The following is a 27,418-nucleotide window of genomic DNA, read 5'->3' as shown; positions in this document are numbered from 1 at the left end:
AAGAGATCTGTTCGTGCACAACACCCTACAGCTCCAACACTTTCGCAATTATGGACGGCTGTAGAGGCAGCACTGCTCAATATTCCTGCATAGGAATTCCAACAATTTGTTGGGTCCGTGCCACAGTGAGTTGTTGCACTACGCCGGGCAAAAGGAAGCCTGACACGATATTATGAGGTGTACCCTGACTTTTGTGACTTCTGTAATTGTATGTCACCTCGAGCGCTAACCAAGTGACGCCGCTCAGCTTCTGCAAGACAGCGAATATAGCCTTCCTGAATTCGTCGATTCCATTACCCGCACGTCACTCGTTAGACTCCAACTAACACGGAACGATAAACTACAGTTTCTTTAGGCCAGGATCTTGCTGCTGCCGAATTTTCACACGTTCTGGTAGACATTTCTCCTTACATGTGGCGTAAAACGACCGTCTTGCAAACAACACTCAAATGCGGTTTCTGAAAGTGAAACCCATAGCGTAATAACGAATCTGTTGGTGTGGCCACTACTTGCAGTAAGTACAGTAATACTCGCTTTTCCACTTTACACGCCTTTTTCTTGCCGCATCCACATTTATTTATGCCCCAGATGCGTTTCGCTTTTATTACAACTAAAGAATACATGGTTGATTGGGGGGAGGGAGCCAAACGTCGAGGTCTCTCTCTCTCTCTCTCTCTCTCTCTCTCTCTCTCTCTCACACACACACACACACACACACACACACACACACACACACAAGCATGCACAGAAAGAGAGAGAGAGGGGGGGGGGGACAGAAATGACAGTTTTTTACAGTTGTTAGGCTGCACATTTATATCGTTCGGTACGCAACACTTGCGTACAAAGTAAGAAAACAGATCGCAAGTGAACAGACAGTTAAGACAGAAATCCCTCAAAGTTCTCGTAAGAAAAGTCTGCAATTAGTACCAGACCAGTAATGATGTTCCACAGCAGCTGGCTTACGAAATATAAAACTACAAAACAAAAAGATTGAGACGTGAAAATATATAGAGGTTTCATAAGTGATAGTGCGACGTATAGCGGATGGCCAGATGAGAGCAAACGCCGATTTCGGCCAAAAAAAACAAAAACTGTAAGTAAGAGCCTTTGCTGAATAGCAATGTCTCCGAATTGTTTAACGTGCTCTCAATATCGGTTGAGATGTACAAGACATGTATATTACCCGTCAACTTTCCCGCTTCGCTGACGGAAGTTGCAACCGTCTGCCGATAAAGGGCTCCGATTTGTAGCGTTTAATATGACTGTGTGTGAGGTAATCTGTCAGTGCGTGAGAAACAGCGTGCTGTAATCGAATTTCTGAAAGCACGAATTCGAAGCGTGCCTTCATATATGGAGCACACTCTCTTTCAGTATGACAATACTGGATCAAATATGAGCGCTGCGACTTCTGCAACGATCTGATTTGGGCTCTCTGTCGTCGGTCAGCTCCTATACAGTTCCGACTCGGCACCAGCCGATTTTCATCTGTTTCCAAAACTTAAAGAAGATGTTCAAGGACGTCACTTTGGTAATGATGAAGCGGTGCAAGCAGAGCCGAAGTTGTATCTCCATTGGTAATCAAACATTCTACAGTGGCGGCATCAACAAATTACTTTCTCGTCGAGAAAAATTTGTTCGCCGCGAGGGTGAGTACGTTGGGAAATAAATATATAGACGAAAGATAAAGATGTAAAATTGTAATAAAGTTTATTTTGTTCCAAAAGCATAAAGTAAATTGATCGTTGCGATGAAGTGGTCGTACCATTATTCTCTTTTGTACATATATTAGTATGGTTATTTTTTGTCGTGGTTCATGTCGACTGGAGATCTTCGTGGTGTCATCTTTGAGGCTACGAGTACTTTGACTACTCACGCTATGTTCAGACCACATACGTGTGAGTACGATGAAAGTTGCTGATGTGGGAAACTTATACAGTGTTATTATTAATGAGTTTGACATCCAATGCGGTTTTATGGCTCAACATGATTGATATATGATTTTTATAAGCCTATTTTTCGTAAGTTACGTTTTGTATTTTCGTATCTTTATGACGCTGAGGTTTTGTTGTCGTTCTTGTTTTTAACGTTGAGTCAGGTGTCAGATGATGGTCGTTGGCCGAAACGGTAGTAAACAAACAAATTGTTCTAACGCAACCAAGTGTCATGAAACATATACCCATTATTGTCAGTTTCCTTAAGAAAACAGCCAAAAAATTTGAGCTTACCTGTCTAGCAAGAACAGAATCCGAGGTACAAGCTCCTGTGTTTATGCGAGCCGTTTTGGAACATATTGGTAGCGCACGCTGTCGCATGCATTCCCATTATGCCTATCGTCTTGGACATTACATCCGCAACGCCACCCATTGGTGAAATTGTTTTCCTTCTACACCGTCGAACTGTCTAAGTCAGATGAGCATTGATGGTGTTTTGTGGTAGTAAACTACAAACGACTATTCACATTGGTATGTAGAATGTATGAGTCTGACGACATACCATCTAGATTTCGAAAAATATCATGTAAACAATTCCGACGGCTGCAAGAGCTGACAAGTGCCAGAATTAACGCACAATCAGCTTAACAGCTCATGCATCCAACTTGCTGAGAAGAATAATGTACAGAAGAATGGAAAAGAAAATTGAGAGTGTGTTAGATATCGATCAGTTTGGCTTTAGGAAAGGTAAAGACACCAAAGAGGGAATTCCGACGTTGCAGTTGATAATGGAAGCAAGACTACAGAAAAATCAATACGCATTCATAGCATTTGTCGATCAGAAAAAAAGCGTTCGACATTCTAAAATGGCGCAAGGTGTTCGAAATTCTGAGAAAAATAGGAGTCTATACGGAGAGACGGGTAGTATACAATATGTACAAAATCCAAGAGGGAATACTACAAGAACGAAGTGCTCGGATTAAAAAAGGTGTAAGACAGAGTACATCGAGAAGCAATGATGGAAATAAAAGAAAGATTCAGGAGTGGAATTAAAATTCAGGATGAAAGGAAGTCATTGCTACGATTCGATGATGACATTGCTAAGCTGAATGAATGTGAAGAAGTATTATATGATCTGATAAATGGAATGAACAGTCTAATGAGTACAGAATATGGAGTGAGAGTAAACTGAAGAATGACGAAAGTAATGAGAATGAGCAGAAATGGGAACAACGAGAAAGTTAACCAGATGAAGTCAAGGAATTGTGCTACCTAGGCAGCAAAATAACCAACGACGAACGGGGCAAGGAGGACATCAAAAGCAGACGATAATTATACCAATATGTTCCGATAATTAATTGGTTGCGTCTGTAATCTCATAAACATGGTGCCTCTCGAAATGAGTCAACATGTAAAAAGCATAATCTTGTCGAAATTGTCTCTCTCTCTATTTATAAATCGTCAGGGAGCTAAGACATGAATTTCATGCTTGGTGGACAAGTTTAGTTGATTTACACACAGACAACGTCCTGCGTAACGATTTTCCACGAGACAGGAATGTGGATCGACCTTTAGCGACTAGTTGTCTGAACAATTACACTATCCAATCAAGCCATTTTCTGGTAGTATGAGATAGTTATATTAAATTAGAGCTGTGTGATGTGTTTGGGTATCTTAATGAGAAAGCACATAAAGGGACCAGGGTGTGGACTGCGTTTCGACCAGAATTTCTTGCTTTAAAACTGGTCTCCAGTGAAGGGAGAGTAGGGAGTGGGCGTTCGTTTTCTTCTCCATTTTCTCTGAGAACCAGAGCTGGTATCGTGAAGAAATTCTGGTGGGGATCTGCACTCTTACTTAATAACGAGGCAGTTGTTGTACTATAAGTGTAGCGATTTACGTTTTCATTTATTTCATTTCCTTAGCAGTGTCATTCCGCTACGAGTCTTAACTTCGTTGGCAAAATTTCATCCACAAACACACACACACACACACACACACACACACACACACATATATATATATATATATATATATATATATATATATATATATATATATATATATATATAATGTGCTCCGAACATCGCTCGACGATTTCTTCGCCTCAAAACTAAAGGAATTCTGCAGTCGCGGAATCGAAAAGTTACCCCAGCGTTAGCAGACTGTTGTAAATAGTCTCTCTTATGTGTATCTGTTGTGTTTAGTAAACTTAAGAAAAACTCTACGAAGTTATGCACTAGCCCAGTTATTAATGGTCGTCGTGTTGTTATGTGAAAGCTTTATCCGTTGCCACGACATAAGCAACATGGTTCGAAAGGTAATACAAAAACCTTTTACTTGATCAATCGTCGCCAAGTCGACGACAATGTATATCTATTGCCAAGCTTTGGAAGTCTAATGTCAAAATTATGGTGACGTAAAAGTTGGGAACCAAAGTGCAAAATGCTCCCATCATAGCATAAAACAGAACATGTCCTAGGCAGAGTTAGGAATATAAAAGAATGGACCTACATTTTCGATTTATCTGGCAACTTCAAAAAAACTTAAATAAAAACATCTGGACATATTCGCGCTTTGTTGCAAGTTAGCACTGCTTTACGAGCGCAGTGAACTCTCTTACCTACAAGGTGTTGGCATACCTGCGTCTTCCACTTTACAGGCTAAAATCTCTGATTCCGTGACCAAAATCCCGAGTACTTTACTTAACACGAAGCATTATATTACGTGACATGGATACTAATACTAACAAGTAAAAAAAGCGCGAAATTTGTCAAGATTTTTTGGTTTAAATGTCTTTGAAGCTGCCAGAGAAGTAGAAAAATTAGTTCTGTCTTTGACATCCGTAACTCTGCTTCTATTGCGCTCTTATAGGTGCATATTTCACGCTGATTTATTAACGGTTGCTATGTGTTTTATCATTAAACGCATTGCCCGTAGTAACATGCCAATACAATCAATGGCAACCAACGTCAAGGACCTGAGACCTAATGCGATAAGAAGTAATTATCGCTACTTGCAGATGCTTTCCAGGAAAGGAGTATATAGACTGTCACTTGATTCCACGTGCGAGTTTGCCTCCTTTAAAAAAACTTAAAAAAAAAACAATTCCTACGTAAGAGGAGAATATCATTACTCTATATACACTGAATGTTGGTTCTTAGCATCGAGGCTCTGTCAGTAGCTCGGAACTCGCTGGTTCGAGTCTCACTGTGGTCGTTTTTTGTTCCTATTGTATCGTTAGTTACGTAACGTCTTAAATTCTGTCACTCAGATTTGTTATTTGATCAATCCCTTAGCCACAGTTTCAGTTTATTTCTGTTTTATAGTAACAAAATAGTTGCAAGATAAGTATTTGCCTTGTGAAATACCAAAAAACTTAGTATTACATACATGTTTCTGTTTCTTTGTTCTACGTATAACTCCATGTTAGAATGGCTTGTTTTTTACTCCCTGCGTTATTGCAGCAGCAGATGTTTTTCGTTAAACATAAAACTCTTCCTTGGTACATAGTATACTCACTTGTCTCTATACTATCTTACAATGTTTGAAAATGAATGTTTGCTGCTGGCTTTTTATTTCTGAGGACGACTTATGGCAAAGAAGCTTTATGTTTTGTTATACTAAAGGACGATATAAGTCCTTACACTATTATCAGTATATGTACTGCTGCGGTGTACTATTTTATTTCCTTATTTTATAGCACGTGATAATGGAATAACGTTGCCCCGAAACATGTTGTGGCAAATATATCACACGTTTGACAACTGGTGCAACATGCTCAGTGCTCTGGAAAAAAAACGACCTTCCGTCTGCGGTGACGGTGATTGACTTATTGTAAGATACATTTCTTTTTATTTTTGACACAATTACTATTTTATGATACAATCATAATTAATACTTGTTTTGGCCTTCAAAGACCATCTTCAGATGTTATAATAGATTACAGCAAAGCTTAAATTAAGATCTAAAACAAGTGAAATTATTTTCACTAGGACTACTTTTGAGCTTAATAAAGAGCTATTACCATTACGTGGTTCATATTTAAGGCTAGCATTTGATAAACAAGTGTTTATGCTTTGTTAACTTAAAATAAAATAAAAGATCGGTGCATTATATACACACAACCAAATGTACTTTTCCTTCTCTTCTCTTTGGGCGAGATACGCGCGTACTCTGTAAGACAATCTTCAGTCGTAAAAACCATAAAGTATGACAATTATTACAATAATACAGGGTATATAAAAAAAGAAACATCCGATTTGGCACGTCTATATTTCTGATACTAATAAACATATACAATAAAGTATGTTTTTCGAGATACATGCCATATGTGAATACAGTGTTCAAATTGTTGCCACACCGCAATGAGCATGTCTTGAGTTAAAGCTTCCACAGTTGCTATTATGCGATGTCTCAGTTCATTCACTGTTGTTGGTAACGGAGGCACATAAACAGAGTGTACCGTAAACCCCCACAAGAAATAATAACATACAGTCAGGTCCGGTGACCTTGGAGGCAAGTAATGTAAGGCTGAACTAAATGGTCCAGTGTGACCGATCTATGGTTCAGTAATCCTTTGATTTAAAAATTCCAGCACTTCCAGATGTCAGTGTGGCGGTGCCGCATCCTGTTGGTAAAAAAAGTCATTCGAATCAATCTCCAACTGTGGGAAAAGAAAGTTCTCAAGCATATCGAGAAATGTGCTTCCAGTAACAGTGTTCTTGGAAAAGAAAAATGGCGCGTATGCCTTTTTCCGTGAAACTGCAAAAACATATTAAATTTTGGAAAGTTTCTCTCATATTGTACAACTTCATGAAGCTGTTTCATATCCCATCTTCTGACATTATAACAGTTTACCTTTCCGTTTAAATGGAATGTCGCCTCGCCTCTAAACATAACGGAAACCTAAAGTCAGCACTTCCTTGGCAGACATTCGCCACAGTATGCTGGCATCTATACAGATGGTTCTGCAAGTGAGGCGGATGTGGGATACGCCTTCTTCATCCCTCTGGAGACACCTAACAAATGTTTGTATTGCCACCGGAATCGTCTGTCTACACTGTGGAGTTGCCGGCCATCCTGGAAGCTATTTGTTATGGCACGCAGAATTTCTACCTCATATTGATCCTTACGGGCTTCCAAAGTCTGTTGCAGAAACTACAGCACCGATCCCTTCTACAGATTTCAGTTCGACAGAAAAGAAAGCTGGCTTATCACGACTGAAGTGTGGTTGGTATGTAACCCAGCACTATAAGGGTGGTCACATGGCAGCCATACAAAGAAATGCCTCTTTCGGCCACTGTTCACACTGGTGCAGCTTAGTGACGTCGCGTGACTTCTTTCATTCGCAAGAGTCTGGGCCATGGGTGCTGCCCTGCCTACCTATGTAAGCACTACGTCTTCAAGCCACAAGTGGCCATCGGGCGCATCCGACCGCCGTGTCATCCTCAGCTGAGGATGCTGATAGGAGGGGCGTGTGGTCAGCACACCGCTCTCCCAGTCGTTATGATGGTTTTCTTTGACCGGAGCCGCTCTACTACTCGGTCGATTAGCTCGTCAATTGGCATCCCGAGGCTGAGTGCACCCCGAAACATGGCAACAGCGCATGGCGGTCCGGACGGTCACCCATCGAAGTGCCGGCCACGCCCGACAGCGCTTAACTTCGGTGATCTGACGAAAAACGGTGTTTCCACTGCGGCAAGGCATTTGCCCTCCTGCCTACCTATACCAGTTGAAAATCATCGCTTCTGGACACTGCGCTTAGGACACAACCATGTCGCACAGTGGGGTCAAATTCCAAAAAGCTGGCGAAAGTCAGCACTCGGGGGGTTTTCTGGGTCGCTGATTACGAATCCGAAGTCAAAATTAAAATAAAAACAAAATGGTGGATTTAACAATAATCATTTGCATAGAGAAAATACAAAATATATGAACATGTTGTAGAATACAATAAAACATAAAGTCGGTTGGTTCAAAGTTCATAGATGGTCATCCGAAGAATAAGTTGATTCACAAACAGTTGATACAACTTTTGAATCGCTGGAGCTTACTGTACTTGCTGGTATATTTTGCAAAAACAGACATAATGTCTTATGGGATAACAGCAATCAGTGATTTTATAATGTTACTTAAAAACCGTCTTGACTGCAAATTTTTTATTCATATGACCGGTTTCGGTTCATTCAGAACCATCTTCAGATCTGATATTTCAGTTACAGGAGTAACCCGTCCAAATCCAGCAATTTTCACATGCTACGTAGCATGTAAAAATTGCTGGATTTGGACGGGTTACTCCTGTAACTGAAATATCAGATCTGAAGATGGTTCTGAATGAACCGAAACCGGTCATATGAATAAAAAAATTGCAATCAAGACGGTTTTTAAGTAACATTGCTGGTATATGTTGCGCAAGTAACAATGCTACTGTGAGCAACGACTTCGAGTTTTTTCGGGGCAATTCGCGCAAACTTGAAATAAATGGATCGGATATTAATAATAAGTGTAGAAAAAGTCTTCCATTTTTTTGGGCTAGAGAACACTTTCTTGCAAAATCTTCACGAAATTTTTTTATGTATTTATTAGTAGACCCTTGGACGTCTTCAATTATCTGCCCTATCGGCAATGTATATGAGTTTATCACTTCTGAGCCATGAATGAATACCTTAGGTACTGCAGTTGACATGTAGAACGTTGGATATAACAGCACAAAGTAGCGAGCTGTCTGTAAGGCATAATCTTGGAGTTTTATGAAAGCGACTTCATGGCCACTCGTGATTGTTTGCAATATCACATGGGAACGCTTAATGAAGTCCTCATCTTCCCCTATTATAGCAGCAGAAATGATTTGGTTTTCGAAAAACATTCGAGCGGTATTCACATCATTCGAACTATCGAGACCAGGCTTTGGTCGATCGACTATGACCTAATTCCATACGGGAACCCTTATGTATATTGGTTTTCCGGATCGTTATTTGTTCCTTTAGTTTATTACTACGCGATTGTCAGTTTTTAATTCCAAGCGTATATGCTACATGTAAGCACTCGAAAAACAGTATCCATGCATACAAAGTTGACAATCCGAACTGTAGATGATCTTGAGAGACTTCCTTCTCTAATCCTGCGTCGATATTGTTAAAACTTTTGGAATTGCATTGCATAAATAGCGTTGTTGAGTAGACATATTATGCGTGATAGCATTACAAACTTTACCGTCTATCACGGAGAAAGCAAGTCGAAAAGAGAATAATTCTTTTCCATCTGCTATCTTTTCAAAAGGGACAAGGTTTTTTTTCTTGCTATTCAATGTATTCCATTTCGGTGACTTGCGAGTCAATGATGATGAAGAACACACAACACCCAGTCATCACGAGGCAGAGAAAATCCCTAACCCCGCCGGGAACCGAACCCTCACGAGTAGCTTCAGGTCTCTTGTGAAAAATTGGATTCTAATTGGTCTGTAAAAAGGAGGAGATGGCGGCGTCAACTTTGTGTTATGCAGACGTGTTCCCATCATTTTCTTGGCATGTCCTACACACTGAAGTTCTGAGACGTGGCAGTAGGCACAAAACAAAGCAATTCACAGCCTTCTAGACTGCGTACTTCCCAAGATATGACTGCTCAACTATGGAAGTATACTCGTAGCCGCGAAATTTGAAAGTCACTCGTCAACATTGAAAATATTATTTGAAGGTCTCACAATTGGCTGATTTTCATGTATGATATGCCAAAATATTCAGGACAGTCCAAAGTACATTATGGAGTAAAAAACATAAAATGCGAAATTACAACGAATTTCACGTACAATGCCCCTTGATTTATACTACTAATTTATGTTTGTACTTCACGCCTGTTCAATTGTGAAAATTGCATTGATGTTAAATTGTACCGGTTGCTGCTTGCCGTAATGGTGTTCATCTTTTAGGATCTTCATTTTACACTAAGAAATTACGTTTGTACGTCGAAGTCTTTTAATTCTACTACTGTAAAAGTTACAGTTACGTTAACATGGCATTTTTATAACTACTGTATCTGCATGGTGTTTGCAACCCAAAACCAAAATTAACTAAATAATTAGGAAAAAATCTTCAGTTCTTCTAAACTGTTGTGAAACATCCCCTTAAAAAAATTAATGAATTACAGTGCTGATGAACCTCTCACGTTATTTAATTTTCAAACAGCTGAGCAGAACTGAACGTACTCAGACATTTCTCTCTGTACTTATTCTGATCAACACTAAACTGACACACTGTATTTTTAGTGCAACGTAGTATGACTTTTAATAATCCAGACAAAAGAAAGGCCCTGACTAACAATAACCTGTACCTTTCATGAAACACTTACCTCACAAAAATCTTCGTTACTAGAACTACTGCAATATAGCGAGCGCCAATACTGCCAGCTAAATAAAAGATTCTAACTACTGAAGGCACTAACTACTGATAGGCATAGTTAGCAAATGAAAGATTTTGATAGAGAACAAACAATGTATTTACCTTAATAATGTTCAAAAGTCAGTTCATGATACCCAATAGTACAAATTTACTCTTTCTGATGGACACACGTCCATATCGTCTGCTCTCAAAATTCTGCCATCTCTCTCCTCACATCCACCACTGCTAGCGGCTCACCTTCAACTGCGCAAGCCTACGCGCTGTTCACATCCAACTGCCCAACGATACAATAGCAAATATTCCAACAATGCAAAACAGCCACAGACGTCACACAGCAAAGTCAGTGATTTTCATACAGAACGCTACGTGGGGTTACCAACATATAAACCTAAACATCCTGCTTACAATGCCTAACCGCCCACTTATCGCTACTGATTCATGAGGCAGTTGTACGATAGTTTTACAACAGATAGACACAGAAATAATCTAAAAGTGATGAGTCCTCTGCCAAACTCTTAATTGTGAGCTGCAGAGTAGGTATGTAGGTGTAGATGTGCGCCGAAACAATAGTATCATCATCGTCATAGTGAATTATCGCAGAAACGAAAAGTATGGGAAGGATTGTCAGCGACACAAATGACAGAAATGCAGTCGCCTGTTGTTCCAAGTGACCGACCTTCCCAAGAAAGCGCCCCTAATGAGCGGGCCGCGACTCAGAGGGCAGAACATTAGCCGCCGCGCCGCGCCGCGGCCACGCAGGTAGAGCGGGATGCTGCGCCCTGGATGAGGACCGGGCTCCCGGGACACCCGAGGCGGCCGGCGCTCCAATTACCGTGAGAAGTCCGCGTGCACCTGCAGGCGGGGGAAAGCTGACCGCCGGAAGTCTAATGCAGCTCTCCCACACTCCCCAGAGAGGCTGCCATGTCTGGAGAGAACGGGGCTTCCTGAGTGCCATCTCAGGAGGAGGCAGGCGAGTCAGTGTGATAAATAGGGTACGGACACTTCCGCTCCCCCTGCCTTTCCAAAGCTGTCAACGGTTACCGTTTCTTTTCACGTTGTCTATTTTTTTACGTCTGACGTTAGCTTTACGAGTAAATCTTAGTAACATGTTACAAGCTTTGATGTAGAGGGAAGTTACACGGAATAACAATGAGAAAACTAAATGGACTCTGAATGAAGCCATGTGAGTCGTACTGACTTTTGTTTGTCCGTGATGCAACGAAAAGATAGTAATGTACATATAAAGGGACAGTCTCGCTTGCAATGTTCCCTCCTTCTCACGGTCTTACGTCTAGATTAATTTTTACCAACACTATCGCCATCTGTTGATGTACCGCCCTGGTTTTCTTTTACACTCTAGTTTCAATGTAGCCGTCTATTAGACCCTTCGTCACCTGATATCCAGGTTCATTCGATGTATACGATATTGCGGTGCCTGTTGAACCGTGAATTTACTTTATGTACTGGCGAGTCATCAAGAACATTGACACATTTAATCACACTAGGTGATCATGGAAGTAGTTGCCAGGAAGTAACTAATTAAAAATTACTTTTAACAAATGTGAATTTATTACTAAAAGCTTTTTAAAATAGATTTAAAATTATAAGCAGAAAATCACACTCGAAATATCAAGTTACAGTTTTATTTAGAGGCAAAGAACAATATTAACAGTAGCAGTCATCGGGCTGAGAAGCTTGCCTGCTCCCTTTCAACACGGCCGTAGTCAAGATCGCTCACAACAACCTCTGAAAGAGTACACTGGTGCAAATCTACAACACATCAGATTAATTTAAACAAAAAAAATTTTAACAACTCACACAAACATGTAAATTATGCACCCCGCAAGAGGAATGGAAATGGTACAACCCCCAAATTATTTGCCACCGAAAGTGCAATTTTTTAAGGACACTTACGGTGGAAGGGTGGCAAGCTTATACCCTAAAATAACTACACTCCTGGAAATTGAAATAAGAACACCGTGAATTCATTGTCCCAGGAAGGGGAAACTTTATTGACACATTCCTGGAGTCAGATACATCACATGATCACACTGACAGAACCACAGGCACATAGACACAGGCAACAGAGCATGCACAATGTCGGCACTAGTACAGTGTATATCCACCTTTCGCAGCAATACAGGCCGCTATTCTCCCATGGAGACGATCGTAGAGATGCTGGATGTAGTCCTGTGGAACAGCTTGCCATGCCATTTCCACCTGGCGCCTCAGTTGGACCAGCGTTCGTGCTGGACGTGCAGACCGCGTGAGACGACGCTTCATCCAGTCCCAAACATGCTCAATGGGGGACAGATCCGGAGATCTTGCTGGACAGGGTAGTTGACTTACACCTTCTAGAGCACGTTGGGTGGCACGGGATACATGCGGACGTACATTGTCCTGTTGGAACAGCAAGTTCCCTTGCCGGTCTAGGAATGGTAGAACGATGGGTTCGATGACGGTTTGAATGTACCGTGAACTATTCAGTGTCACCTCGACGATCACCAGAGGTGTACGGCCAGTGTAGGAGATCGCTCCCCACACCATGATGCAGGGTGTTGGCCCTGTGTGCCTCGGTCGTATGCAGCCCTGATTGTGGCGCTCACCTGCACGGCGCCAAACACGCATACGACTGTCATTGGCACCAAGGCAGAAGCGACTCTCATCGCTGAAGACGACACGTCTCCATTCGTCCCTCCATTCACGCCTGTCGCGACACCAGTGGAGGCGGGCTGCACGATGTTGGGGCGTGATCGGAAGACGGCCTAACGGTGTGCGGGACCGTAGCCCAGCTTCATGGAGACGGTTGCGAATGGTCCTCGCCGATACCCCAGGAGCAACAGTGTCCCTAATTTGCTGGGAAGTGGCGGTGCGGTCCCCTACGGCACTGCGTAGGATCCTACGGTCTTGGCGTGCATCCGTGCGTCGCTGCGGTCCGGTCCCAGGTCGACGGGCACGTGCACCTTCCGCCGACCACTGGCGACAACATCGATGTACTGTGGAGACCTCACGCCCCACGTGTTGAGCAATTCGGCGGTACGTCCACCCGGCCTCCCGCATGCCCACTATACGCCTCCGCTCAAAGTCCGTCAACTGCACATACGGTTCACGTCCACGCTGTCGCGGCATGCTACCAGTGTTAAAGACTGCGATGGAGCTCCGTATGCCACGGCAAACTGGCTGACACTGACGGCGGCGGTGCACAAATGCTGCGCAGCTAGCGCCATTCGACGGCCAACACCGCGGTTCCTGGTGTGTCCGCTGTGCCGTGCGTGTGATCATTGCTTGTACAGCCCTCTCGCAGTGTCCGGAGCAAGTATGGTGGGTCTGACACACCGGTGTCAATGTGTTTTTTTTTTCCATTTCCAGGAGTGTATTTGAATAAAACCCATAAAATGCAGACTTACATAAAATGTCCAACATGCTCTACATGACACATAAACCACCTCGCAAGATGATAAGCAAGATAGAAATATATTTCAAGAATTCGGCCTTTAAGCAATAAATTCGTCAACGCCTAATCAGACAACCATGACAGAGGCGGCTACTAACGTATTGCAGGTTGACAGGAGGGGGGAGGGGAGGTTTACTAAACAACCCGAACCGCAGATTGCTTGAAACCTCCCCAATTCCACAAGGGAAAAACGGACCACCCAATTCACAATAACCGCATTCCCGCGGGTAGGCAAACGGAGAAGAATGGTGGGACGACCCCAAAATAAAGCGGCTGATAACCTCACCAAGAAAACAAGTAGGATTTAACAAGTAAATGAAACAACATATCTCCAATCACTCAACTTCTAATAAACTGCGATTTCTGGCGAAGACCTGGCGCAGCATCCCCAACGCTCTCCCGAAACGTCCGTTGCCAGCCGCTTCAACGGACGCAGGAAGACGCGCAGATCTCCCGTCGCACGGCGTCGCAGCTCGCCCCGGCCTGACTGCTATCGTGGGTTGACTCCTGTTGGTCTCGTGTGAACCTCGAAGCCGCCACCACTTTATATATGGCGCTGCCTACTGGACTCACGTGGGGACCTCACATGCGCCGACGCTCAAGGCGGACAAGCCATCTCGTGTCTCAATGCGCAACCGACCAACCGACCAATCCATCCGCCACTGACCGTTGCCTGAGCCACTCGAGCAGACTGGCGGCCTAACGCGCAGACTCATATGCAGGAACTCAGCCCCGACCGGGCGACCACTAGCTGAGTTCTGTTACTGACGGAGTGGCAAGACTCTGATTTCCTGGCTTTGATCGAAACGACAGACATACCAGCACTCCAACGACAGACAGACACTAACTGCCGCACAAATGCAAACGAGAAACAGACCAGCAACCGGTGACGCGAGACTGACCTAGCCTCATTCTGACTGACCCCCTTACGAGCTGATAGCGCCCCTGAAATGCACGTGAACAGGCAACCTTTCCACTTTCCCACCAGAGGGAGGCACTAAAGCTGCGATTACCACAGCGGCGCCACCGCCAGAAACGGAGGGCGACTGCTTCACACAACGCACTGCGGCGCGCTCTTCAAAACAGCAAAATTTACTACGGCTCACGTGTGTTGTTCAAAAGTACGATGCAAATTTCTTTCGGACATGCATGCATATACGTCCGAAGAAACTTTGCATTGTGTTTCTGAACAACACAGGCACTACACTATCGTACTTATCCGCCGACACCGGTTGGTTGGTTGATTTTGGGGAAGCAACCATGCAGTGAGGTCATCGGCCCCATCGGATGAGGGAAGAATGTGGAAGGTTCACAATTAAACAATAAGGCTGAAGGCCTTTCGTCGGACAGTGTGTCCCCAACGGTCGGCCGAGTACTGGCTGTGCAAACTTCACTGGAGCTCCACCGCGACCGAACTCACCGTACACCACGACCCGGTCGCTCCAAAGATAGTACGACAGTACTCTTATTGATAGCGCTGCTACCACTCACGGGCAGGCAGGCCAGCAACTTAGTGGCGCCAGTAAATCGAACAAGAAACGGGACGGCGGTACCACAAAGACAAGATGTCAAGTAATAAACGGCACGTACACGAGTCGCGCACGGCTAATAACTCTATTCGCAACATATTTTGCAGACAATATCCACATATGCTACTAAATGTACCTATAAAAATATATCATTATACAACATATATTCATGAGATATAACGTCATAAACACTGAGATGCGTGAAAAACTGCCGCATCGTGCATTAAGTTTTAATAGATTCATTCTTTACTACTGACTGTAAGACACTCCTACAGTCCAGTTGACTTAAGGAAATCCCTGGCAACTGGCGGCGCTTTTGACAGCTTTCCACCACGAAGCTCAAATAGCTTTAGGCGAAAACGGTTGCCGACTATAGAGCTATGACGATGCGTTACCATAAACACGTTTACAAAATCGCGTTGTAGAGACTCGAAGTAACTGCCCCCTGCGTATAGAAATACTATGTTTCTTGATTCGGACACTGTTCTTATACTTTTGTACATTGTGCATATTTCTTTGTACGACTGTTCCGTAATTTCAAGCGTATTGTCACTAACACAGGGAAATGAAATTTTTGCGATGTTGCTCCACAAACACAGCTCATTTTGTTGTTTTCGTTTCAAGTAGAAATTTGGCAAAGTGTATACCTGGACAATGCCTGGTTTGTCAGCTGTTATGCAATAAAACACTTGAAATGATAAGTGTTATCAGACTGGATCCGACCATGAACATAGAGCAAACTCCGTTGTTTTCAGTGTACCAAGCACGCAAACAAAACCCGTTCATTAATGATTCTAACCTGAGTGCACAAAGGGAGCAACGAGACTGTCTTAAAGCTTCGCTTCTGTTTCAAAAAGGCTACAGGAAAAGCATTAAAGTTTGGGTCCGTAGCATTACCGGCAGATTAATTCATAAACCACGGCAACAATAGCAGTTTATACTCTTTTTAAACATATTGGGAACAGCAGTGAGCGCAATAAACTAGCAATAAAAACACACTTTTATCCATAGGCGATGACCTGTTTCGACCCTATGTGGTCCATCTTCGGACCTTACTGTTTAATTTAAACTACAGCCGAATATAGGGAAACACTAATTAACGTTACGTTAAACATAATTATACACTATTTTACCCAATTGATTATACATTTAACATAATATTATGAATAATTTTAACTCAGTAACATAGAAATTGTTACCTGGATATAACTTAACAATAATACCCACCGTAGTCTTAAGGTTTATATTCATGCCGTAAGATATGTACGGCATACATTGTATCCTACTGGGTAAAGATGACATACCGGCAAGAGACGAGGCTTCTGCTATTTAACTCTACGACACCGCCTCATGCTCTGCAGACGACGTAAGTGGTTGGTATCCACAGTTCCTGATCCATGCCGTTGTGTCCATACGTCATCACTGGGTATTACATCGCACAATTTATGTTTAAAGTAACGTTAACTACATTATACGGTGTTCAATAAAAACAATACCAATCGCCGTTGTATAGGTTTATTTCTAGGCAACCAGATTCGACGTTAAATCATCTTCAGGCCTAAACTGCTCCAATACAGTAACCTTCGTGTTAAAAACACTGCTATATTTGTAACACGAAGGTTACTGGATTTGAGCAGTCTTGGCCTGAAGATAACGTAGTGTAACGTCGAAACTGGTTGCCTAGAAATAAACCTATACAACGGCGACTGGTATTGTTTTTATTGAACACTTAACAGCCGTAGTCCCATACTTCACTAGATGATGGAGTTACATTGATTGATTATACAAGGTGAGTCACTAACTATCGCCACCTAGAATAACTCAAGAAGTATGATAGGAGCTGAAACATTTGTCGGACAAAAGTTGCATGGGACAACGGGGGCCATACTATGACGTTCATATTTTGTTGCTAGGTGGGATCGCGTCAGAGGTATGAAGGTCAACTTTTTTTTGAAATGGGTGTTTGACACTTATTTTCTGACAGCGGCTATCGAGAAGAATCCAATGATGTGTAACAGTAAGGTCTTTGAAGGTCAAAGATGGCCACAAAAGTGGCATGAACGTTCATTTACAGAAGGTGTTCGCAGTGATGACCATAGGTATCAAGGCAGTGCTGCAATCTTCTTATCATGTACTAAGTGGTATTCCTTATCACATCGACACTTATCGAAGCACATGCTCTCACAATTCTCTCTCGGATATCAGGCATAATTGGAACGTCTTTATAAACAATGTCTTTTACGGCTCCCCACAAGAAAAAATACAGAAGCGCCAAGTTTGGCGAACGAGCCAGCCACGAGACATGTCCTCCTCGTTCAATCCAACGATTTGAGAATTTTCGATGAGGTGAGTGACGGACACTCACATCAAGATGGCTGGACGATTGCCAGCCGAAATATCGTAGCAAGATGTCAACATGATCCGCCTGCAGTCCTGAAACCTCATCGAACATTCAGTACGCCGAGAAAACTTCAAGAATCACGATTTGGGAAGTGTCCCTGCAACTCATTTCTAGTCATCAGCGAAAAATGTGCCGAACACGCATCGTGTTAATACCACATTCTTTTCCTTGCTCGTAATGGTATTTCTTCCAATAACAGACTTAATGCTTCTTGCAGAAATGTGATGTACTTCCTAGCATTAAGATTTCCTTCGATGAAATAGGGACCTATAATTCTGTCCTCCAGAAATCCACACCATACATTCACCGACCACGGTTTTTGGTGTGCAACTCGCTGCAGCCACCATGGATTTTCAGTTGCCCAATAATGCATGTTATGCAAATTAACATTTCCATGGTTCGTCAAAGTAGCTTCGTCAGTAAATAAAATCAAATTAATAAATATTTCATCCCTCTGAATCTGAAGTTGAGCCCATCGGCAGAATTCAATACGACCTATACAACACGTACCAGTTAATTCTTGGTGGTGACTGATACGGTAAGGGTGATATTTATGGCGATGTAAAACACGAACAACACTACTCTGGCTCACGCCAGATTCCCTTGCGATTTGACGCGAGCTAGAACAGGGATCTCGAACCATAGTGGCAAGAGTACCAATTTCCGTTAACTCGTTAGTAACTTTCCTTTGCCGGAATTTGTAAAATTTTGTAAGTAGGCTGTTTAGGTTTTTTAATGGTAACACCACATAGCGCTCTATATGAAAATCACTGGCTGTGCTGTTTGCAGTCTGTGGCTGGTTTGCATTGTTGTTGGCTATTGTAGTGTTGGGCAGTTGGCTGTTAGCAGCGCGTAGCGTTGCGCAGTTGGAGGTGAGCCGCCAGCAGAGGTGGATGTGGGGAGAGAAATGGCGGAGTTTTGAAATTTATAAGACTGGATGTCATGAAGTGCTATATATATTATGACTTTTGAATACTAGTAAGGTAAATACATTGTTTGTTCTCTATCAAAATCTTTCATTTGCTAACTGTGCCTATGAGTAGTTAGTGCCTTCAGTAGTTTGAATCTTTTATTTAGTTGGCACTAGTGGCGCTCGCTGTATTGCAGTAGTTCGAGTAACGAAGATTTTTGGTGAGGTAAGTGATATGTGAAAGGTATAGGTTAATGTTAGTTAGGGCCATTCTTTTGTAGGGATTATAGAAAGTCATATTGCGTTGCGCTAAAAAAATATTGTGTGTCAGTTTAAGCACAGTGATGTATAATTTTTCAGCTTTCTCCGTAAACGAGAAGCATATCGACTTGTTCTTCGAAGGAATAAATCATTCACATTCGTTTGATTCGATGATGCTAGTCTTACCGTCCACATTAGTGTTGTATTGCGAAAACGTCGAATGGTGTTTACATGTCAATTGTACATTAGATGGATAACCTGTATTCGGCGAAGGTTTACTATTTGCACGATATACGAGAGAGAATTGTCAGATCATGTGCTTCGATTAGTGCCGAAGTGATAAGGAATACCACTCAATTCATGATGAGAAGATTGCATCACTTTGAACACCTTCTGGAAATGGACGTTCATGCCATCATTGTGACCTTTGTGACCTTCGTTGACCTTCAAAGACCTTACTGTTACACATCATTGGATTCGTCACTGTCATGCTCCTCAGACCACTGTAGTACAGTTCTGTCCTTGTGCAACGGATAGTTACCCTGCTAGAAGATGACATCGCCGTCTGGTAACACAACATCACGGGCATGCATGTACGGAGTGGGAAATCATGTTTCCGTAGTCTACAGAGAAAAAAATTGAGGATGTGTTAGATAACGATCAATTTGGCTTTAGAAAAAGTAAAGGCACAGAGAGGCCATTCTGATGTTGAGGGTGATATCGGAAGGAAGACTAAAGAAAAATAAAGCCGCGCGGAGTGGCCACGCGGTTTGAGGTGCCATGTCACGGATTGTGTGGCCCCTCCCACTGCAGGTACGAGTCCTCCCTCGGGCATGGACGTGCGTGTATTGCTCTTAGCATAAATTACTTTAAGTTAGTTTAAGCACTGTGTAAGTCTAGGGACCGATGACCTCAGCAGTTTCCTCACTTAGGAATTCACAAGGAAAAATAGACACGTTCATAGAATTTGTCGACCCGAAAAAACCGTCGACAGTGTAAAATGGTGCATGATGTTCGAAATTCTGAGAAAAATAGGGATAAACTATAGTGAGAGACAGATAATATACAATATTTAAAAGAGTCAAGAGGGAATAATATGAGTGGACGAACAAAAACGAAGTGCTTGGATTAAAAAGAGTGTAAGACAGAGATGTGGTGTTTCACCCCTACTGATCAATCTGTACATCGAGGAAATAAAGAAAGGTTCAAGAGTAGGATTAAAATTCATGGTGAAAGGATATCAATGATACGATTCGCTGATGGCATTGCTATCCTGAGTGAAAATGAAGAATAATTACATGATCTGTTGAATGGAATGAACAGTCTGATGGGTACAGAATATGGATTGAGAATAAATCAAAGAAAGGAGAAAGTAATGAGAAGTAGCAGAAACGAGAACAGGGTTGATGGTCACGTAGTAGATGAAGTAAGGAATTCTACTACCTAGGCAGCAAAATAAATAATGATGGACGGAGCAATGAGGAAATCAAAAGCAGACTAGCAATGGGAAAAGAGGCATTTCAGGCCAAGAGAAGTTTACTAGTATCAAACTTAGGCCTTAATTTGAGGAAAAAGTTCCTGAAAATGTACGTTTGGTGCACAACATTGTGTGGTTGGTTGATTGGTTGGTTGTTTTGGGGGAGGGGACGAAACAGAGAGGTCATCGGTCCCATCGGATTTGCGAAGGATGGGGAAGGATGTCGATAGCGCCCTTTCAAAGGAAGCATCCCAGCATTTGCCTGAAGCTGTTTAGGGAAATCACGGAGAACCTAAATGAGAATGACCGGACATGGGTTTGAGCCGTCGTCCTCCGGAATGAGAGTCCTATGTGTTAACAATAGCGCCACCTCACATGTTAGACGAATGTTGAAAGTTAGACGGACTGATTAGGTAAGGAATGAGGAGGTTCTGCGCGGAATCGGAGAAGAAAGAAATTTGTTGAAAACACTGACAAGGAGAAGGAACAGAATGATAGGGCATCTGTTAAGAGATCAGAGAATGACATCCATGGTACTAGGGAGAGCTGCAGAGTGTTAAAACGGTAGAGGTAGACAGAGGTTGGAATACATCCAGCAAATAATTGAGGACGTTGGCTACAAGTGCTACTCTGAGATGAAGAGGCTGGCACAGGGGAGGAAGTCATGGAGGGCCGCATCAGACCAGTCAGAAGACTTATGAGTAAAAAAGAAAAAAAAAGTCTGCAGCTAAGCCTCCATAACATAATACTGCCCCCAACGGCCTGGGCCGTAGCATGGTGCACGTATCGAGCAGCCTTTCGGCTGGCTGATCTATCCGCATACGACCATCGACCATGCGATTTGATTCATCCCACAGACATGTTTTTATTGATCCATGTTACAGTCCTGATAATCCCGTGTATTCAGTGTACAATGTAACGTTCAATTCTAAATTATTCGGTAGCTCAAATAACACTGCTTCACCCAGATAGTACGAGCAACAGTGATCGTTAAGGGAAACTTTTTCTTTTGACTCACTACGCAGAACGTAAACACTAACTGTTTGCAATGTACCACTGTGGTGTAGGGGAAGTCGAGATGAACAACTTTATACAAGACACTTGCGGTCCATCAAGTCGCAGAACAACCTCAGATTGGCCTACAAAAGCCATCTATGTTATAGCGCATGTGCAAGATTTTCGCTCTGTTACGCCACTGGTTTGGCCGGCTATTTTCTTAACATTACTAATTTAAGCTTCCTCGCGAGTGTAATGAAGGGAAACACTTCCAAACGTCCCCTTAGAATAATTATGCATGACTGTGCTTAAACTGACACATAGTATTTTTTTTTAGAACACAATCTGACTTTCAATAATCCCTACAAAAGAATGGCCCTGACTAACATTAACCTATATCTTTCACAAATCACTTACCTCTTCGTTACTCGAACTACTGCAATATAGCGAGCGCCACTAATGCCAACTAAATAAAAGATTCAAACTACTGAAGGCACTAACTACTCATAGGCACAGTTAGCAAATGAAAGATTTTGATAGAGAACAAACAATGTATTTACCTCAATAGCGTTCAAAAGTCGTAATGTATATAGCAGTTCATGACATCCAGTCTTACAAATTTCAAAACTCCGCCATTTCTCTCCCCACATCCACCACTGCTGGCGGCTCACCTCCAACTGCGCAACGCTACGCCCTGTTAACAGCCACCTGCCCAACACTATGGCAGACAACAATGCAAACTAGCCACAGACTGCACAAAGCACAGCCAGTGAGTTTCATATAGAGCGCGTTACCAATAAGAAAGCCTAAACAGCCTACTTACATAGCCCCCATGCTACCCACAAAAGATTTTACAAATTGTTTTGGGCACTGGCCAATACATATTTGTTAAAAAAATTTTCACAATTACAATAACAAAGAAATCATATGCACACACTTATTGATACAACGTTGGTCAAAAGATAAAATTTTCTCACAGTCCACAAAGACAGTCCTCATCGTCCATCACAGTAGAATAGCAGTGTTTTTCTCAAAGTCTGAGCAGTAAAAGAAAATGCACACGGAAGTAGTGGATTTCCATGTAGTCTTGAAGAACCAGTGCTGTCCTTCCAACGGGAAGACAGTGCTGACTCTTGACATGCAGACAGGTAATGGGCCACAACAGAGCAAACCCACCAGAGAGTCAGTCAATGTTTTGAAGAATATTCGTAGGTAGGTAATCAAGGAGCAGAACCACTGTAGTCCTGGTAGAGAGCATGGTATTGGTGGACCACCAGAGGTGCAGACCCACTGTAGTCCTTGTAGAAATAATGGTATTCGTGGGCCATCAAAGATGCAGGCACATTGTAGTCCTTATAGAGATGGCTAGCAGCCATCCGTTCAGACTGTGCAAGTGCACAATCACCATCAAAGAGTCTTGTGGAGAATATAGCAAGTCCATGAACCACCACTTGTGCACTCACAATTTTTTTTTTGAAATGTCCTTAGAACCAGCAATGCTGTTATCCAGTCCCTTGCTGAATTATTAACACACATCCAAACACTAACAGTCCCAACTGCTCACATACTGTGCAGATATTATGACCAACAGAAACGTGTTCAGTGAAATGATACTTAATTTGAAGAACTGGTGTCTATACAGTTATACATTTACAACATAAGAATTCAATTACAAAGGTACAAAATACATTATTAAAGAACATAACAATACAGATTGCAGGAGTAGGTTTAATAATGAATAGGGAAATAGGAATGCGGGTAAGCTACTACAAACAGCATAGTGAACGCATTATTGTGGCCAACATAGATACGAAGCCCACACCTACTACAGTAGTACAAGTTTATATGCCAACTAGCTGTGCACATGACGAAGAAATTGAAGAAATGTATGACCAAATAAAAGAAATTATTCAGATAGTGAAGGGAGACGAAAATTTAATAGTCATGGGTGACTGGAATTCGGTAGTAGTAAAAGGAAGAGAAGGAAACATAGTAGGGAATATGGACAGGGGCAAAGAAATGAAAGAGGAAGCCGCCTGGTAGAATTTTGCACAGAGCACAACTTAATCATAGGTAACACTTGGTTCAAGAATCATAAAAGAAGGCTGTATACATGGAAGAAGCTTGGACATACTAAAAGGTATCAGATAGATTATATAATGGTAAGACAGAGATTTAGGAACCAGGATTTAAATTGTAAGACATTTCCAGGGGCAGATGTGGACTCTGACCACAATCTATTCGTTATGAACTGTAGATTAAAACTGAAGAAACTGCAAAAAGGTGGGAATTCAAGGAGATGGGACCTGGATAAATTGAAAGAACCAGAGGTTGTACAGAGTTTCAGGGAGAGCATAAGGGAGCAATTGACAGGAATGGGGGAAAGAAATACAGTAGAAGAAGAATGGGTAGCTTTGAGGGATGAAGTAGTGAAGGCAGCAGAGGATCAAGTAGGTAAAAAGACGATGGCTAGTAGAAATCCTTGGGTAACAGAAGAAATACTGAATTTAATTGATGAAAGGAGAAAATATAAAAATGCAGTAAATGAAGCAGGCAAAAAGGAATACAAACGTCTCAAAAATGAGATCGACAGGAAGTGCAAAATGGCTAAGCAGGGATGGCTAGAGGACAAATGTAAGAATGTAGAGGCTTATCTCACTAGAGGTAAGATAGATACTGCCTACAGGAAAATTAAAGAGACCTTTGGAGATTTAATACAACCACTTGTATGGACATCAAGAGCTCAGATGGAAACCTAGTTCTAAGCAAAGAAGGGAAAGCAGAAAGGTGGAAGGAGTATATAGAGGGTCTATACAAGGGCGATGTACTTGAGGACAATATTATGGAAATGGAAGATGTAGATGAAGATGAAATGGGAGATACTATACTGCATGTAGAGTTTGACAGAGCACTGAAAGACCTGAGTCAAAAGAAGGCCCCCGGAGTAGACAACATTCCATTGGAACTACTGACGGCCTTGGGAGAGCCAGTCCTGACAAAACTCTACCATCTGGTGAGCAAGATGTATGAGACAGGCGAAATACCCTCAGACTTCAAGAAGAATATAATAATTCCAATCCCAAAGAAAGCAGGTGTTGACAGATGTGAAAATTACCGAACTATCAGTTTAATAAGTCACAGCTGCAAAATACTAACGCGAATTCTTAACAGACGAATGGAAAAACTAGTAGAAGTTGACCTCAGGGAAGATCAGTTTGGATTCCCTAGAAATACAGGAACATGTGAGGCAATACTGACATTACGGCTTATCTTAGAAGCTAGATTAAGTAACGCCAAGACTACGTTTCTGGCATTTGCAAGCATAGAGAAAGCTTTTGACAATGTTGACTGGAATACTCTCTTTCAAATTCTGAAGGTGGCAGGCGTAAAATACAGGGAGCGAAAGGCTATTTACAATTTGTACAGAAACCAGATGGCAGTTATAAGAGTCGAGGGGCATGAAAAGAAAGCAGCGGTTGGGAAGGGAGTGAGACAGGGTTGTAGTCTTTCCCCGATGTTATTCAATCTGTATATTGAGCAAGCAGTAAAGGAAACAAAAGAAAAATTTGGAGTAGGTATTAAAATCCATGAAGAAGAAATAAAAACTTCGAGGTTCGCCGATGACATCGTAATTCTGTCAGAGACAACAAAGGACTTGGAAGAACATTTGAACAGAATGGATAGTGTCTTGAAAGGAGGATATAAGATGAACATCAACAAAAGCAAAACGAGGGTAATGGAATGTAGTCGAATTAAGTCGGGTGATACCGAGGGAATTAGATTAGGTAATGAGACACTTAAAGCAGTAAAGGAGTTATGCTATTGGGGGCGCAAAATAACTGATGATGGTCGAAGTAGAGAGGATATAAAATGTAGACTGGCAATGGCAAGGAAAGCGTTTCTGAAGAAGAAAAATTTGTTATCATCGAGTATAGATTTAAGTGTCAGGAAATCATTTCTGAAAGTATTTTCATGGAGTGTAGCCATGTATGGAAGTGAAAAATGGACGATAAATAGTTTGGACAAGAAGAGAATAGAAGCTTTCGGAATGTGGTGCTACAGAAAAATGCTGAAGATTAGGTGGGTAGATCACATATTGAACAGGATTGGGGAGAAGAGAAGTTTGTGGCACAACTTGACCAGAAGAAGGGATCGGTTGGTAGGACATGTTCTGGGGCATCAAGGGATCACCAATTCAGTATTGGAGGGCAGCGTAGAGGGTAAAAATCGTAGAGGGAGACCAAGAGATGACTAAACTAAGCAGATTCAGAAGGATGTGGGTTGCAGTGGGTACTGGGAGACGAAGAAGCTTGCACAGGATAGAGTAGCATGGAGAGCTGCATGAAACCAGTATCAGGACTGAAGACCACAACAACAACAACAACAACAATACAGATAACATTTGTAGTAATAGAGGCTTTACAAAAGAATAGGAATAAACACATACGTCAGTGTTACAGGAATTATGACATAAGTAAATATATAAAAGGTCTGAATAACTTTTGTAACATCAACATCACAATTAAGCATTAAAACAGAACAGAACAAATAATGTCTAAACACCTTACAAAGTAAATAACATAGTACTAGAATAATTCTACAACATAGGTCTCATCAGCTAAACACATAAAGACAGGAACAAGACAAATAAACAAGGGTACATAAACACATAGCGGAATAATACAAAAAGAAAGACAGGGTTCGTGTTCAGTGTAAGATTTGGTACTGCATTCCAACCCAAAACTTCATTTCATAGATCTTTCCTCTTATTTCAACATTTGTTTCCACCAAAATAATCCTATCCAAGCATGCTTTCTGTATTTACTTGTTCACATTTTTCTTACCTCATTATTTATTTTCCATTATCTTACCTCATCATTTATTTCCAAGAAAATCCTACCTATACCTGCTTTCTGTACTTTTTTATGTAACTTCTCAATGCATTTCTTCCAATGCATCGCAACTCATTCTCTTATATAGTCTACTCCATCTTAAGCTAACTTAAATCTACTGAGCTCAGATGCTAAACTAAGGGATGAGGTAATGTCGCGGCACAAAACAATTAACACAAACAGCAATGACAAAAAATGGCAATTGGCAAAGCAAGCTACAGTCAGTCTAAGTTACCAAGCAATGCAACATTACAACTAATATGAACCGATGGGCAGAACAAGAAAAATAAATCAGTAGTAAAACTAGCTTAACAGAGTAATACAGATATTCAGTAGCACTATGCCTGGCAAACAGCAGCAGCAAATGCAATAACTTATATCTAAACATGACAAAGCTCAAGCAGAAAAAATATTACACTAAAGACAACAATGCAGATAAGGGAAATGTATATTCACATCTTAATGTCTATATAATTAGAGTGGTGCACCACAAAAACTTATTCTTTGAAATAAATTACCAACTACTTGAAAAGAAAATTATGTATGAAATGCCTGTGAAGGGAAATGTCTTTTTGTGCTCCCTCATTTTTTGGAAGTATATCACGAAGTTATTCTTTACTGGGTCTGTAGGCATAAAATATTTATATTAGTACATCTATAAAATTTTATTTTAACCAATGCTGTAGGGCAGCTAGAAACTAGATATTAAACAAAATGAATAAATAAATACGTAAAGCAAATCATATGGGATTTCTCTCAACTAGCAAGCCAATAGCTGTAAAATGTTTCTCATCGTTTCATTAGGCATTTTAGTAAATATCATAAATTAAGAGCTCCACAGTGTAATCATATGTTTTCAACTTTGGGCGTGTTGTATTTGCGACGTTTTCTACAAAGAAATGTCAATAGCGAGGATGATGTCCTTTTTTTTTTTCAACTGTGCCTCCGAAAGCCACACACTAATGGCTTTTTCCCAGGCGACTGACGCATAGCTGGGTGCCCACGACGCATTACGTGAAGGTGGTCACTTAACTTTCTCACCGAAATATTTACGACTCCAGTTTGCACTACAGTGACAGTCTCATATAAAAAATTTCACAGGTCGAGAATTTGCGTTACAAATGTGTAGAAACAAAATCCTATAAATATAACAGTGTCCAAAAAATTTTCGTCGGCG

This window comes from Schistocerca gregaria, chromosome 2 (genome assembly GCF_023897955.1).
Source record: "Schistocerca gregaria isolate iqSchGreg1 chromosome 2, iqSchGreg1.2, whole genome shotgun sequence".
Classification (NCBI taxonomy): domain Eukaryota; kingdom Metazoa; phylum Arthropoda; class Insecta; order Orthoptera; family Acrididae; genus Schistocerca; species Schistocerca gregaria.
The sequence above is the reverse complement of the archived record's forward strand: the minus strand, read 5'-3'. Positions refer to the sequence as shown.